This window comes from Schistocerca cancellata, chromosome 8 (genome assembly GCF_023864275.1).
Source record: "Schistocerca cancellata isolate TAMUIC-IGC-003103 chromosome 8, iqSchCanc2.1, whole genome shotgun sequence".
Lineage (NCBI taxonomy): Eukaryota > Metazoa > Arthropoda > Insecta > Orthoptera > Acrididae > Schistocerca > Schistocerca cancellata.
Window position 1 is genome coordinate 46,384,494 of NC_064633.1, and position 13,151 is coordinate 46,397,644.

At 45.2% G+C, this 13,151-nt stretch overlaps 1 pseudogene; it reads right to left on the bottom strand.

Annotated features, from left to right (window-relative positions):
- Positions 1-12,522: 12,522 nt before the first annotated feature.
- LOC126095845 (5S ribosomal RNA) lies at positions 12,523-12,640 on the bottom strand (annotated as a pseudogene).
- Positions 12,641-13,151: the final 511 nt, after the last annotated feature.

Consider the following 13,151-nt stretch of genomic DNA (forward strand, 5'->3'; position numbering starts at 1 on the left):
AGTTGACGGACTTTGAGCGAGGGCGTATAGTGGGCGTGCGGGAGGCCGGGTGGACGTACCGCCGAATTGCTCAACACGTGGGGCGTGCGGTCTCCACAGTACATCGATGTTGTCGCCAGTGGTCGGCGGAAGGTGCACGTGCCCGTCGACCTGGGACCGGACCGCAGCGACGCACGGATGCACGCCAAGACCGTAAGATCCTACGCAGTGCCGTACGGGACCGCACCGCCACTTCCCAGCAAATTAGGGACACTGTTGCTCCTGGGGTATCGGCGAGGACCATTCGCAACCGTCTCCATGAAGCTGGGCTACGGTCCCACACACCGTTAGGCCGTCTTCCGCTCACGCCCCAACATCGTGCAGCCCGCCTCCAGTGGTGTCGCGACAGGCGTGAATGGAGGGACGAATGGAGACGTGTCGTCTTCAGCGATGAGAGTCGCTTCTGCCTTGGTGCCAATAATGGTCGTATGCGTGTTTGGCGCCGTGCAGGTGAGCGCCACAATCAGGACTGCATACGACCGAGGCACACAGGGCCAACACCCGGCATCATGGTGTGGGGAGCGATCTCCTACACTGGCCGTACACCACTGGTGATCGTCGAGGGGACACTGAATAGTGCACGGTACATCCAAACCGTCATCGAACCCATCGTTCTACCATTCCTAGACCGGTAAGGGAACTTGCTGTTCCAACAGGACAATGCACGTCCGCATGTATCCCGTGCCACCCAACGTGCTCTAGAAGGTGTAAGTCAACTACCCTGGCCAGCAAGATCTCCGGATCTGTCCCCTATTGAGCATGTTTGGGACTGGATGAAGCGTCGTCTCACGCGGTCTGCACGTCCAGCACGAACGCTGGTCCAACTGAGGCGCCAGGTGGAAATGGCATGGCAAGCCGTTCCACAGGACTACATCCAGCATCTCTACGATCGTCTCCATGGGAGAATAGCAGCCTGCATTGCTGCGAAAGGTGGATATACACTGTACTAGTGCCGACATTGTGCATGCTCTGTTGCCTGTGTCTATGTGCCTGTGGTTCTGTCAGTGTGATCATGTGATGTATCTGACCCCAGGAATGTGTCAATAAAGTTTCCCCTTCCTGGGACAATGAATTCACGGTGTTCTTATTTCAATTTCCAGTAGTGTATTTGGGCGTAACGTTGCGAAGGAATATAAAAAGGAAATAAGCAATTACGGATTGTAGGTAGGGTGAATGGTCGACTTCAGTTTATTGGAAGAATTACAGGAAAGTGGGATTTATCGGTAAAGGAGACAGTATATAGGACGCTAGAGCGATCTGTTCTTCAGTAGTGCTCGAGTGTTTGGAATCCGCACCAGTTCGAATTGAAAGAAGACACCATAGTAATTCAGAGGGGAGGTGTTAGATCGTTACCGGTAGGTACGATCTGCACGCAAGTGTATGGATATGTTTCGGGAGCTCAAGTGGAAATCCCTGGAGGGAAGAACACATTCATTTCCGAGAACACTACTGAGAAAATTTAGAGAATCGGTTTTTGAAGTTGGCTCCAGAACGATTCTACTGCTGCCAACATACATTTGATGTAGGGACAACGAAGATAAGATACGAAAAATTAGGGCCCATATGGAGGTGTATAGAGAGTCGTTTTTCCCTCGCTCTGTCAGCGAGAGGGGAAAGGAAAGAAAACGCCTAGTTGTGGTAGAGGGTGTCCCCCGCCACACTTCTACGGTGGCTTGCGGAGTATATAGGTAGATGTAGAACCGAAAAATGCCTTATGTTTCTATTTCCAAATGTTGCTACACGAAATACAGACCAACAAGTTTCGCAGTTCTCAAGACTGTTGACACTAGCCTACGTCAGACGTACAGAGAAGAATGCCAACGCTTAGGACTACTGGAAGACGACAACCACTGGATATCGACACTATAAGAAGCGTCACACACAGCTCCAGCTGAGCAAATGAGAGACTTGTTCGCCATTATCCCAACAACATGTATCCCATAGAATCCAAAACAGCTATGGGGCACCTACAAAGAGAGTATGAGTAATGGCATACTGTACCGAATCCAACAAGCTCGTCCTGAACTGAGCATCGAATTCAGTGACGAAATCTTCAATGAAACACTCATGCGCCTTGAAGATAAACAACCAGACCTTAGCAGAACACGAAATATAAAGTCCCCTCAGAAGTACCATAGCGGCTGTTCACCTCCCAGAATCGAACACTTCTGTGACTGAATCATGAATGTTACCATGGCCGGGTCTGCCTCCTTCCAGAACTCGACATAAAGCGTCCAGTATGGTTCCCCTGAGCTCTTACCTCAAAAATTCTCATTCACCACTTGGCTCCTGTTGTGTTCCACTACTGTCTGCTTTTCTGCTGGCCGAAGGCTGTCCCCACCAAAAATACTTCTTAAATTCTACGGAAATTAACAGTTTCATCTTGACCACCTTCCTCCACTAAATTAATATATTACAATGACATTTAAATAAAATAAATGTTACAGAGATTCATTTACATTCACATAATTTATTATATATATAAGTCCCCTAGAACTTAGAACTACTTAAACCTAACTAACCAAAAGACATCACACACATCCACGCCCGGGGCAGGATTCGAACCTGGGACCGTAGCGATCGCGCGGTTCCTGACTAAAGCGCCTAGAACCGCTCGGCCACACCGGCAGGCTCCAACTCCCTCTAACCAAAGAGCCAAATACAAGAAGACCGAAGCTCTACGCACTGACGTAACAGGACAGTGGATAGCACCAGTAAGCAAAGATATAACAGCCACGAAGATGAGTTGACTCACGGCAATCCTTTTTTTTCGCGTGGCAGAATAATAGCAAACAGGGCTAGCATATTCACATGCAATGTAAGACAACGATGAGCGTGTTGTTGTAACTGTCTTCCTATGGCACACCAAGATGTTCCTGTTACGGTGTCACCGCCAGACACCACACTGGCTAGGTAGTAGCCTTTAAATCGGCCGCGGTCCGTTAGTATACGTCGCACCCGCGTGTCGCCACTATCAGTGATTGCAGACCGAGCACCGCCACACGGCAGGTCTAGAGAGACTTCCTAGCACCCGCCCCAGTTGTACAACCGGCTTTGCTAACGATGGTTCACTGACAAAATACGCTCTCATTTGCCGAGACAATAATTAGCATAGCCCTCAGCTACGTCATTTGCTACGACCTAGCAAGGCGCCGTTACCAGTTACTATCGATACTATAATCATGTACCGTCAAGAGCGACGCTCATCATTTATGGATTAAAGTTAAGTCTTCCACCAGCTACGTCCGGTTTTTGCTAAAGTCTAATTTCCTTGACCTGTTCCAGACCTCACACCAGCCTGCGTGAGCTAAAACGCGTGCCTTTCGGCTTCCTCTGATATCACGGTGTTGGCTCTCCTGCAAACCCACAACACCTGTAATTTTCCTGCAATATGTTGCCTCTTGCAGATATTTTTAGCTTTGTATTCGTGCAGTGCTGCTTGACAATCAATGTACAGTCTAGAGTAACCCCCAAATATGAGACTAATACAAAAAAAAAGAAAATGCAGCACGGAGGAGTATTCGGAATGTTACTGAAATTTCAGAAATGTGGGATGATTGATTCAAGAGAAAGGACTTCACAAACTGAGCAAGTCAACAACGCGTAGATGCACTTCTGGCTCTTATGCAAGCAGTTATTTTGCTTGGCACTCGCTAACAGAGCTGTACGACGTCATACTGACAGATACAGTGCCAATTCTGTCCAACTGGAGCAGGTTGGTTGGAGGGCCCAGCCCATAATGACCATAAATTTCACAAATGGGGAGAGATCTGGCGACCTTGCTGGGCAAATTAGGGTTTGCAAGCTCGGAAACAAGCAGATGGGCATTGCGTTGCTGAAATGTAAGCCCAGGTTGGCGTGCTATTAACGCAACAGGACGTCGAGTGACGTCAACGTACCACTGTGCTATAAGGGTGCTTCGGATAACAACCAAAGCCGTCCCGCTGTGAAATTAAATGGCATCCAGAACCATCACTCCTCGTTTTCGAGCAGTATATTGGGTGACAGTCAGGCTGTCGAGCGAGCATCCATATGTGTCTCAATTGGTCATTTTGGCTTAATACGAAGTGGAACTCATCACTGAAGACAATTCCATTTCATTCAATGAGACTCTAGGTCGAATGTGCTCGTCGCCATTGCAACCGTGTTCGCTGCTCGACTCAAGGGCACTGTGAGCTGAGCTGAGCTCCATTTTCTGACCCGCCTATTAAGGGCCCATGAGGTCACAGAAGCACCAAAAGTACATCGGATCGATGATAATGATGAATCCGGGGCTCAGAGTGCTTCTCTGACTCTTGCTCAGTCCTCACGTTCTGTCGTCTCTCTATTCCTTCTTGACGCAGAGTTTTTGGCCATGGAGTATCCATTCCTGTAACATCGTACAATTGTGGCATTGTTCCTATTCAAATGTCTATCAATTCGCCATCTACTTGCACTCACCTCTTTGAGCTGATCTCCACATCCTCTCTGAAATACTGACGTCTACGTACAGGGTGTTACAAAAAGGTACGGCCAAACTTTCAGAAAACATTCCTCACACACAAATAAAGGAAAGATGTTATGTGGACATGTGTCCGGAAACATTTAACTTCTATGTTAGAGCCCATTTTAGTTTCGTCAGTATGTACTGTACTTCCTCGATTCACCGCCAGTTGGCCCAATTGAAGGAAGGTAATGTTGACTTCGGTGGTTGTGTTGACATGCGACTCATTGCTCTACAGTACTAGCATCAAGCACATCAGTACATCAGTCGAAATGTACGTACGCTTCTCAACAACAGATTCGGTGACTGATGGATTGGTAGAGGCAGACCAATTCCATGGCCTCCACGCTCTCCTGACCTCAACCCTCTTGACTTTCATTTATGGGGGCATTTGAAAGCCCTTGTCTACGCAACCCCGGTACCAAATGTAGAGACTCTTCGTGCTCCTATTGTGGACGACTGTGATACAATGCACCATTCACCAGGGCTGCATCAGCGCGTCAGGGATTCCATGCGACAGAGGGTGGGTGCATGTAACCTCGCTAATGGAGGACATTTTGAACATTTCCTGTAACAAAGTGTTTGAAGTCACGCTGGTACGTTCTGTTGCTGTGTGTTTCCATTCCATGATTAATGTGATTTGAAGAGAAGTAATAAATTGAGCTCTAGCTTGGAAAGTAAGCGTTTCCGGACACATGTCCACATAACATATTTTCTTTCTTTGTGTGTGAGGAATGTTTCCTGAAAGTTTGGCCGTACCTTTTCATAACACCCTGTATGGCATAATTGCTGCTTAACTGAGTACACAGAATGAAATTAGCAAAGACTTTATGCCCTTGTTGTGTACATAGTTCCGCGTAGTCAGCGCGTACACAACTTTTCCAATAGAGCGCGCCTTGCAAGCACAACAGCGCAGGCGCAGCGCTCGTCCGTCTCTGCACTACGAGGTGGCGCTGTCTTAGAGACAGACCAAATCTGCTTCCGCCGATCCGCGTATTAATATGTCACGCAGCCAATGAGATTGCTACTAACGTAGAACCTTTTCTCGTTGCGGATCACACTCACGCAGTGATACCTGAACGCACGAGGTATTATAACGAGTGTACAGATCTCCGATTAGTCAGTCTGTATTAGTCTGCATTAGTCAGCATTTGTCTGCACCAGTCTGTACCAGTCTGCATTAGTCCGTACCAGTCTCTAGTCAAGTTTCAGTCTGCGCCTAATAAGATTATCATATTCCTGTACATAGCCATGAAGATAAATGAATAGACACTTTGTCAAGTATCAGAGATACGTGAGAAAAAGATTAACGTACCAAGGCCAAAGGAACTTCAGATTGTCAATTGTAAACAGCATCCAGAATCAAGTTACGTAATGTCTATGATTTTTATTATTTTGATAAATGTGTATAAAAATTAATCAAGTTCTGTTTAAAGTTGGTCACCGTCAATCTGCTACTCTAAGCGTGCAAGTGGCATTTCTATCGTCTGACGTAACGGCAGAAGATAAACACGCCACGGTAAGACCACGAGACATATTGCTGACACTCGTCTACTTCGCTAGAGCGACAAGTCAAATAATCTGATGGTGTGTGTACCGAAGGCCTTACAGTACGCAGACCAAAGCCCTGTTATCGGCGTGTCTACTACTGCGTGGTGAAATTGCTCTGCAGCGTCACACCTTCATCCATTGGCCGCCAGAGCCTACAGTTTTTCATTATCCGTCGATAGTTGTGTAAATATCAAATTGTGAGCAACTCCTTCGTGTAAGACGTAATTTTGGTTTTTGATTGTATTTAGGCTAAAACTGTCTTCCACGTGTATTTCTCTCGAAGTCACTTGAAGTTCCCTGTGGGCCTGCCTGTTTCTCAGATGGAATGCGCACACTTGTGTTTCACTGGGATTTGGTTTTAATCATTTCTACAGTAGTATCTATATAATTCCTCTAAAACAGTGTAAGATTTAGTTCTACCTGTTCGAAGGCTCGCTCTTGGAACAGAAGCCGAAATCATCAGCATACGTGAAACGTCGTGTGTTATTAGGCAGGGGTTGATCGTTGGTATAATTATTAAATAAGTGAGAAGCCAGCTACAGCAGATCTGCTGAACCATCTATGCATCGATTACAATGTCATATCTTGCGATTCCTCTATGATAACTAGGCAGCTAAGATGTCGTCTGCACTGGTCTGACGGCGCTGCAACGTTTCCACTGCTGCCTCGTTTCAAACCGCCTTTTGAGTGGCTGAGAGCAGCGAGAGAACCCATCGGGGGGGGGGGGGGGGGAGACCTGCGTCATGTTCAACAAGCCGCGCTGACTGCTGAAAACCGATCTGTGACCTGTTTTCACTTTTTTGCAGCACTCCCTCGATTTCGATATGCCGGTGTTTGAGCACCAGGGCTTCCACCTCTCTTCCGATTAACAGAGAGTTGGTCTGCCACATTGATCTACGTTATACAGGTTTGTCTGACCAGCCACTTTTAATCCTATGTCATGTGATGATGCGTTCGTGCTGTGCACTTCCACCAACCCTCCACAGTTCTTTGCAGTGTTCTTCTCCTTCAAATGCCAAAAACTGCTTACGACACGCCACTGTCCTTTAACAATTTGGTGGGCCATTTCACCTTGGGTCCCTTGTTGGATGCTGCGGCACCGCGAAGCAGAGATTTAAATTTACATTTACAACATTTACATTTACTGCAAATAAATAAAAATTAATTAAGGTAATTAAAATTTTAGGTTTACCTCAAGTACTTCGAAAGTGTAGGAATTAAAATCTATGGAGATGAAATAAAAACTTTGAGTTTTGAAATGACATTGTAATTCTGTCAGAGACAGCAAAGGACCTGAAAGTACAGTTGAACGGAATGAACATGTCTTGAAAGGAGGCTATAAGATGAATATCAACAAACTCAAAATGAAGATAATGGAATGTAGTCTAACTAAATCAGGTGATGCTGAGGGAATTAGATTAGGAAATGAGGCACTTAACTTAGTAGATGAGTTTTGCTATTTGGGGAACAAAATGAATGATGATGGTCGAAGTAGGAAGGATATAAAATGCAGACTGGAAATGGCAAGGAAAGCGTTTCTGAAGAAGAGAAATTTATTTACTTCGAGTATAAATTTGTCAGGAAGTCTTTTATCAAAGTATTTGTATCGAGTTTAGCCATGTATGGATGTGAAACGTGGGCGATAAATAGTTCAGACAAGAAGAGAATGTAAGCTTTCGGAATTTGGTGCTACAGAAGAATGTTGAACATTAGAGGGCTGGATCACGTAACTAACGAGGAGATAATAGAATTGGGGAGAAGAGGAATTTGTGGCACGACTTGTATAGAAGAAGGGATCGGTTGGTAGGACATGTTCTAAGTCATCAAGGGATCACCAATTTAGTATTGGCGGGCAGTGTGGAGGGTAAAAATCGTAGAGGGAGCCCAAGAGATCAATACACCAAGTAGACTCAGAATTATGTAGGGTGCAGTAGTTACTTGGAAATGAAGAAGCTTGCACAGGATGGAGTAGCATGGAGAGCTGCATCAAACCAGTCTCTGGACTGAAGACCACAACAACAGCAACACCTTTAAAAAATCCAGAAAGAAATTGAATCAGATGCCCCACGGTCTTATTAGAATCTTAAAACTGAAATAGCATTGCTTCTGATTTAATATGTCTATAGGCCAGTTGTGATTTCAATTCAAAGAAATAGTATCGACAGAAATTGAGAGATATGTAGCAGATAAATTAATAAACGACGGACTTACCCCCCATGGTGCAAAAATATGGCAAAGCACTATTGCAGAAACAACGAAAAAGCAGACCAAATTCAAACGAACACAAAACCCCCAACATTAGTGACCTTTTACACGAGCTCGAAATTTAGCGCGAAATTCAATGTGAAATGCTTATAACAGTTTACACTATGAAACTCTGCATCGAAACTTGGCAGAAAACTGAAAGACATACTGGTTGGTTGGTTAGTTCGTTGGTTAATTTGAGAGAGGGGACCAAACCGCGCCGTTATTGGTCCCATCGGATTGGAGAAGGATAGCGAAGGAAGTTGGCGTGCCCTTTCGGAGGAAACATCCGAAGCGTTGTAGGGAAATCGTGGAATACCTAAATCAGGATGACCGGACGCGTGTTTCCGAAGTCCTCCCGAATCTGAGTCCAGTGTGATAACCGCTACGCCGCCTCGCTCGGTTGATTCTGGTCGTACGCTGGCGGCAAGACACAGTCAATGCGTTCTCTGCTCGATAGCAATGGAAATATTATCGATAACAGTGCTGCTAAGGCAGAGTTACTGAACACAGTCTTTTCAAATTACTTCACCAAAGAAGTCGAAGTAAATATATCAGAATTCGAATCAACAACAACTGCCATCATGAGTAACTTAGAATCAGATGTCCCTTGAGCAGTGAAGCAACTTAAATCACTTAATAAAAGCAAGTCTTACGGTCCAGATTGTGTATCAGTTATGTTCCTTTGAGACTATGCTGATGCAATAGCTCCCTTTTTGACAATAACGTAAAACCTCTCACTCGACGGAAGAGCCATACCCAGAGACTGGAAAGCTGCACAGGTTACACCAATATTCGATAAAGGCAGTAGCAATAATCCACTAAATTACAGGCCCACATCATTAATGTCGATATGCAGCAGGATTTTTGAACATATGTGTTCGAACATTACGTATTACTTCGAAGAAAACTGTCTACTAACACATAAAACATTTATTTAGAAAACATAAAAAAATGGATCACATGGCTCTGAGCACTATGTGACTTCTGAGGTCATCAGTCGCCTAGAACGTAGAACTAATTAAACCTAACTAAACTAAGAACATCACACACATCCATGCCCGAGGCAGGATTCGAACCTGCGACCGGAGCGGTCGCTCGGTTCCAGACTGTAGCGCCTAGAACCGCACGGCCACTCCGGCCGGCTAGGAAACATCGTTCTTGTGAAACACAACACAGTCTTTTCTCACACGAAGTGTTAGTACTATTAACAAGAGATTTCAAATTGATTCCGTATTTTTAGATTTCCAGAAGGCATTTGACACGGTACCTCACAAGCAGCTTTTAAACAAATTATGTGCTTATGGAACATCCTCTCAATTGTGAAACTATATTCGTAATTTCCTGTCAGAGAGGGTAAAATTAGCAGCAAGTGATGACAAAGTCATCGAGTAAAACAGATTTCTGGCGTTCCCCAAGTTATTGTTATAGGTCCTCTGTTGTTACCAATCTATATGAACTACTTAGAAGACTATCCGAGTAGCCACCTTAGACTGTTTACCGATGATGCTGTCGCTTATCGTCTAGCAGAGTCATCAGAAGATCAAAACCAATTACAAACCGATTTATATAAGATACCTGTATGGTACGAAAATTGGCAACTGATCTTAAATAATGAAAAGTCTGGGGAGATCCACAGGGGTGCTAAAAGGAATCCGTTAAACTTCAGTTACACGATAAATCAATCAAATCTAAAGGCCATAAATTCAATTAAATACCTAGTAATTACAATTACGAACAACATACATTGGAAGCAACCCATAGAAAATTTTGTGAGGAAGGCGAACCAAAGACTGCCTTTTATTGGCAGAACATGTAGAAGATGCAACAGGTCTACTAATGGGACTTCGAACACTACACTTATCCGTACTCTTTTGGAGTACTGCTGCGCCGTGTGGGAATCTTACCCCATAGGATTAACGAAGTACATCGAGAAAGTTCAAAGAATGGTAGTATTATCGAGAAATAGGGGAAAGAGTGGTACAGACATGTTACAGGACTTGGGGTGGACATAATTAAAACCAAAGCGTTTTTCGTTACGCGGGATCTTTCCACTAAATTTCAATCACCAGCTTTCTTCTCCGAATGCGAATATGTTTTGTTGACGATGACCTTCATAAGGAGCGAGGAATAACAGTGAATTATTTTGCAGGTGGTTCTATGAACCGACTGCCAGTCATGTAAGTGTGATTTGCAAAGTAGCTACGGATATATGTGGTTTGACGACGTACGGTAGGTAGTAAGTTGAAGCTCACTTCAGTTCTTAACATTTCTTTTTGACAAACAAAACTATCATAAATTTTAACCAGTTCTATATTCTTATAGCTCAGGAAATTTGGGACAGGTTTCAAAAATAACTAGTTAAAAGTCACGTGATCTTTGTTAAGATGCATTTTTTCTCATTTTGATCGTGTCGTGCAAAACTACCATATTGTTTTGTGACTTAGAACTGAGTTTCTCATTCACAAAAAATCACTTTCTTTAGACTCTCGCGAATCTCAGACAGAGTCACGGATAAAGACATTCTTTTATAATCTCCTTTTAGAAATAATCAACATCCAGTGAGTTGCAAAATGGAGGGTTTCTTGAAACCCCTTTACCATGGTTTCAACGTCAGTAGAACGTCTCCTTCAGAAGGAAATATTTACAACAAGCTAACACGTTGTGGAAGAGGTACGTTAAAATATCGCCGAAAGATATCAGCCAAACATAACATTTCACCTCCCCAATAGTTAAAACATGCACAATGTGGTTCTTGTCATTTGGTATTTCCTCACCAACAGAGAGCTAGCGAGTTATTTTGAAACTGATTGGCTGTCGATTATTTCTACAAGAAGTTTTCATCCTATAGTTGCTGCTCCTACCATGTACAAAATTCTTCTATTACTTTTAATTTATACTGTATCTCTTTTGCATTTTATTACTGCTATCTTAGTTCTAACAGAAACATGTGTTAACCGTTTCTCATTGGAAATGCCTGTCTTGTCGCATTTGTACTGAGTGGTTTAATGTCGCTGTATTCTTTATTGGTAGGCGTTGCCTCGGAGGCGACTGAAGTGAACTGCAAGCAGACTCACTTTTCACCCTCGGGCTGGTCGGGCAGTAATAACACCTTGTCACGACCGGCGAATTAGTCTCTCCGTACTTCTAATGTACCGTGCTCTGCTCTCACCATTGGCCTTGGGGCAGCGCCAGCAGACAGGATCGCCTAGTGATCAACCTTCCTCTTTTCCTCCTTTCAGGCTACTTGACGTGAAAGCTATGACTAGCAATTACAGCCTTGTCATCTGCGAAGCTTGTAGGAAAGGACATACGCGTATGCAAATTCCGGGCCGAAAGAATTGTACGTTCGTGTTTCCTTCTGGGCTACGCAGATTAAGTACCCGCCCGTCAAAAAGTGGTCCTTTATTTGGAACACTTGATTAAGCAAGCTGCGAATTGCACACACAACCTGTCTACGTAGCACGAAATCGATAGGCTCGCATCAGGCTAAAGTGCGGACAACATGTTCAAAAGGTTCACATGGCTCTGAGCACTACGGGACTAAACATCTGAGGACATCAGTACCCTAGACGTAGAACTACTCGAACCTGACTAACCTAAGGACATCACACACATCCATGCCCGAGGCAGGATTCGAACCTGCGACCGTAGCAGCAGTGCGGTTCCGGACTGAAGCGCCTAGAACCACTCGGGCGAACAATAAGTATTTATTTAGTTGGGATCATATAACCTTACACTTTTCAGTCACCATGATGTGACTACCTCTTATTTTTAACGTGAATGTGCAATAAACAGCCACAGACGACTGGTGGCGGCAGTAGCAGCTGAGGGTGTACAACACGTGTAGGGTGGAAGCGGAACGCAGTGTTGTCGTTGTCGTAATGCGGAAACGGAGCCATTTTCCTGGCGTCCAAAGGGGTACCATTATCGGTTTTCGGGAATTTCCGAAACGTGCGTTTACAAACCGTTCGCGAGCCGCCGTGGCTACAGTATACCATAAAACACTCCGTCTTCAGGCCACGAGTGGCCTACCGGGACCATCCGACCGCCGTGTCATCCCCAGTGGAGGATGCAGATAGGAGGGGCGTGGGGTCAGCACACAGCTCTCCCGGTCGTTATGATGGTATTCTTGACCGAAGCCGCTACTATTCGGTCGAGTAGCTCCTCAATTGGTAGGACGAGGCTGAGTGCACCGCGAAAAATGGCAACAGCGCATGGCGGCCTGGATGGTCACCCATCCAAGTGCCGACCACACCCAACAGCGCTTAACTTCGGTGATCTCACGGGAACCGGTGCATCCACTGCGGCAAGGCCGTTGCCCTACGTTGTACCATGCGTGGTGTAATTATGCTATTCAATGCCCGCACGAGGTAACTGCGGAGCAGCATGAGCCATAAACGACAGAAGTGAACTACGGCTGTGGAGATATGTACGGCCGAATAGACGTGCAGCCGTTAAGCAAGTGATCACGTAGGCGATCCAAGGTGCTACCAACAGCGTCTCCTCAAAGACCGTTCGGCGGACGCTGCTGCGTATGGTCCTCTGCAGCAGGCATCTGGTTCTGGTTGCTGTTAATCAACCACGAACGATGCAATTTGGAGATCAGCGCCGCTAGTGCGGGTAGTATACTGAGTGGCCTTCTCAAATGAATCATGTTCCATGCTCCACAAGGCACATGAACGTTGGCATGTATGCCATCAAACGTCCGAAACCAAACACACTGCCACAATCGCCCGAAGGTTCCAGACCAGAGCAAGGAGCGTTGACATCTGGTGAATGTTTTCTTGACATTCTCTGGACGAGTTCCTCATTCTGGAAAGCATCATGGATC